The sequence below is a fragment of the Mytilus trossulus genome, unplaced genomic scaffold (genome assembly GCF_036588685.1).
Source record: "Mytilus trossulus isolate FHL-02 unplaced genomic scaffold, PNRI_Mtr1.1.1.hap1 h1tg000070l__unscaffolded, whole genome shotgun sequence".
In the NCBI taxonomy this organism is placed as follows: Eukaryota; Metazoa; Mollusca; class Bivalvia; order Mytilida; family Mytilidae; genus Mytilus; species Mytilus trossulus.
Window position 1 is genome coordinate 3,432,195 of NW_026963294.1, and position 4,868 is coordinate 3,437,062.

The window sequence follows — 4,868 nt, forward strand, 5'->3', positions numbered from 1 at the left end:
GATGTACTATAAATAAACATTGATAGAATATAACTTGTGTCAGTCTTGATTTAAACATATCCCAATGTATATATTGTTATTGCGTTTTATGTTCTTCAATTGAACAAAGTTCAGGCTGTTGTGGGATGTAATGATTAACAAATGAAATAAGCAATACTTGATATTTTGTCTTCCAAAATAATTTATATCGTTTTTATCGCTTATCATTTATAATTTTTATTTTTGTATGTTTTCATTTCTATCAATCTTTCAAATTAGATAAACTTCTTGTTACCACTAGACTTGGATACACATGTCTGCTTTTCTTGGTAAACACGCAAACACATGCAGTATCATGATCGACTCTTTTGATACTGTGTTCTCAATGTACGTACGACAGTACTCTACTTGTTTTTTTATATAGCTGGTGAACTAACTAATTTTGAAAGGATTACTTCCCTTCTTGTCTAAAGTATTTGCTGCAACGCAGTTCATTCATGGTAAATATTAAAAAATATGTGAAAATTAGACTGTTGTTTAATGTGTACGTCTATGTTACTATGGTTACACAAATACGTTTCTTCTCTCTTCTGTAATCGTCGATTCCAGAATTCAGAGAATTCAGAGAACAAAATAAATATTACATATACTTACAGCGATCAGGAAGTTCTTTCTTTTATTTAAACCAGCGTATATACCAAATATACCATTAACAAACTCAAATCCAAAAAAAACAACAGTAGAAAAAACTACTCCCTGGATAAATGTCCCCAGCTGCATGCCATAGATCTCTAAACTGTTGAGGGCAGGAAGTACGTCATCGTCTATGAGGCGGTCACCATACTTCATGTAAAACGCAAGACCTATGCATCCTAATCCAAAGAACTGAAAAAGATGGACACTTTGATTATTCTACTTTTACTGTACGGAAACCACCATCATTAGAGCTATAATAAACTTTCCTTTATCCAAAGCCTTAATTACCCTACATATACCTTACCTAACCCTTTTCGAATACAACCAAAACCGTACTTTTAACATATCATTTTTAAATCTAATAGTTGACCGTATAGTGAAATGTCCGATGACCATCTGCATCGCTCTTTCCCTAATATACATGTCCAGTGGCTAATAGTTGATGTATATTTAGGAGAACAGTATATTTACATTACAAATATTTTGCAAATTGTTTCAAAGCCTTTTTGAAAATCCACAAATAGATATAGGAGGATGTGGTGTGAGTGCCAATGAGACAACTCTCCATCCAAATAACAATTTAAGGTGGTATGGGAGTCTAAAATAAAAACTTGATCAAAATGTAGTATCTATTGATACATGATCAAAAATATTATAAAAATGATAGGTCACCGTGCATTTTCTCAAGCTACAGGTTGTGACAAAATGACAAATTTTGTATGGATTATACAGGAAGAAAAAACATTTTGTGAATAAAAACTAAACAAAATGATAGAATTGTAAAATAAATTAGGAAAATATTGCTTTCAGACAATGCTTTGAGAATATCAAAAGAAAAGATAGGGTCACCGTACGTTTTTTTCCATCTAAAAGACAAAATAGGAAAATTTCATGTAGAGTCCTTCAGAAAATGCACTGTTATAGAGTTACCTCCCCTGAAAATGCCAATTTGAAAAATATTCAAAAACAACCAAAATTAATCTACACTTGTAAAAATATTAATATTTCTAAGTTATATTCTTATAAAGTGGTTCTTTTAGATGAAAATTCACATTAAATTCTGCATTCCTGCATCAAATTTTGCTAACTTGATAGAAAATATTGACCTTAGATTCTCTGTTTTTTACAATCCAAGATTGCGAAAGACACCCATACCACCTTAAAACTAGAGGCTCCAAAGAGCCTGTGTCGCTCACCTTGGTCTATGTGAATATTAAACAAAGGAAGCAGATGGATTCATGACAAAATTGTGTTTTGGTGATGGTGATGTGTTTGTAAATCTTACTTTACTAGTCTTGCTGCTTACATTTATCTCTATCTATAATGAACTTGGCCCAGTAGTTTCAGTGGAAAATGTTAATAAAAATTTACAAATTTTATGAAAATTGTTAAAAATTGACTATAAAGGACAATAACTCCTTAGGGGGTCAATTGACAATTTCGGTCATGTTGACTTATTTGTAAATCTTACTTTGCTGAACATAATTGCTGTTTACAGTTTATCTCTATCTATAATAAAATTTAAGATAATAACCAAAAACAGCAAAATTTCCTTAAAATTACCGATTCAGGGGCAGCAACCCAACAACGGGTTGTCAGATTCATCTGAAAATTATAGGGCAGATAGATCTTGATCTGAGTAATAATTTTACCCCGTGTTGGATTTGCTCTAAATGCTTTGGTTTTTGAGTTATAAGCCAAAAACTGCATTTTACCCCTATGTTCTATTTTTAGCTGTGGCGGCCATCTTGATTTGAAAGTCGGGTCACCGGACACATTTTTAAAACAAGATACCCCAAAGATGATGATTGCCAAGTCTGGATTAATTTGGCCCAGTAGTTTCAGAGGAGAAGATTTTTGTAAAAGATAACTAAGATTTACGAAAAATGGTTAAAAATTGACTATAAAGGGCAATTACTCCTAAACGGGTCAACTGACCATTTCGGTCATGTTGACTTATTTGTAAATCCTACTTTACTAAACATTATTGCTGTTTACAGTTTATCTCTATCTATAATAATATTCAAGATAATAACCAAAAACTGCAAAATTTCCACAAAATTACCAATTCAGGGGCAGCAACCCAACAACGGGTTGACCGATTCATCTGAAAATTTCAGGGCAGATAGATCTTGACCTGATAAACATTTTTACCCTTGTCAGATTTCCTCTAAATGCTTTGGTTTTTGAGTTATAAGCCAAAAACTGCATTTTACCCCTATGTTCTATTTTTTGCCGTGGCGGCCATCTTGGTTGGTTGACAGGGTCACGCCACACATTTATTAAACTAGATACCCCAATGATGATTGTGGCCAAGTTTGGTTCAATTTGGCCCAGTAGTTTCAGAGGAGAAGATTTTTGTAAAAGATAACTAAGATTTACGAAAAATGGTTAAAAATTGACTATAAAGGGCAATAACTCCTAAACGGGTCAACTGACCATTTCGGTCATGTTGACTTATTTGTAAATCCTACTTTACTAAACATTATTGCTGTTTACAGTTTATCTTTATCTATAATAATATTCAAGATAATAACCAAAAACTGCAAAATTTCCACAAAATTACCAATTCAGGGGCAGCAACCCAACAACGGGTTGACCGATTCATCTGAAAATTTCAGGGCAGATAGATTTTGACCTGATAAACATTTTTACCCCATGTCAGATTTCCTCTAAATGCTTTGGTTTTTGAGTTATAAGCCAAAAACTGCAGTTTACCCCTATGTTCTATTTTTAGCCGTGGCTGCCATCTTGGTTGGTTGACTGGGTCACGCCACACATTTTTTAAACTAGATACCCCAATGATGATTGTGGCCAAGTTTGGATTAATTTGGCCAAGTAGTTTCAGAGGAGAAGATTTTTGTAAAAGATTACTTTAATTTACGAAAAATGGTTAAAAATTGACTATAAAGGGCAATAACTCCTAAACAGGTCAACTGACCATTTTGGTCATGTTGACTTATTTGTAGATCTTACTTTGTTGAACATTATTGCTGTTTACAGTTTATCTCTATCTATAATAATATTCAAGATAATAACCAAAAACTGCAAAATTTCCACAAAATTACCAATTCAGGGGCAGCAACCCAACAACGGGTTGACCGATTCATCTGAAAATTTCAGGGCAGATAGATCTTGCCCTGATAAACATTTTTACCCGATGTCAGATTTCCTCTAAATGCTTTGGTTTTTGAGTTATAAGCCAAAAACTGCATTTTACCCCTATGTTCTTTTTTTAGCCATGGCGGCCATCTTGGTTAGTTGGCCGGGTCACCGGACACATTTTTTAAACTAGATACCCCAATAATGATAGTGGCCAAGTTTGGTTTAATTTGGCCCAGTAGTTTCAGAGGAGAAGATTTTTGTAAAAGTTAACAACGACGACGGACGACGGACGACGGACGACAGACGACGGACGACGGACGACGGACGACGACGGACGACGGACGCAAAGTGATGGGAAAAGCTCAATTGGCCCTTCGGGCCAGGTGAGCTAAAAAGTAAACCATTATAGGTCAATGTATAATTTTTTTTATCGAAAGTGAACTGTTTAAGTAAAAAAAAAATCGTGTGGCCACGTCTGTTATTCAGTATTCGTACGTGAACACATATGAAACTTTGCTTTCGACAATTGTGAATACACTTAACTATATATTCACATTTATTTAGGGGCTCAATTAAGCAGAGGAAGTTCCCTTTGTATTATGAATCTTTTATGATATCGGAAATTCGTTACCGGCTGTATCAGCTGTTGGGTCATATTTTTAACGTCTCCCGGCCGATCGTACGAGAACATTATGGTCAATGCCTTAGTAGTTAAAAAATCCCATTCATTGAAGCATAGACTTTCTAAACTAAGTAATGTTATATACTAGTTTAGAAAGTCCCTGGTTGTAGTTACATTTGTACATGTCTGTTCAGCTTTCAACAATATATAAATTTAAGATCCTCGACAAAAAAATATCTTGCTTTCTTAGATCTTGCTTTATATGTTTTTTTAACTTACAAGTTTGATTACTAACAATAATATCTTTAAGTACAGATAGTAATTGTTTGCATAAAAATTGCTTCCAGGATCCAGCAAAACTGATTAAGTAAGGAAATCGAAGGAAAACGGGTGATTTTAAGCCATATTGAGAACAAAATCTGAGGTTACAATGTACATGTATTTAATGTTGATAATTATAGGTCAA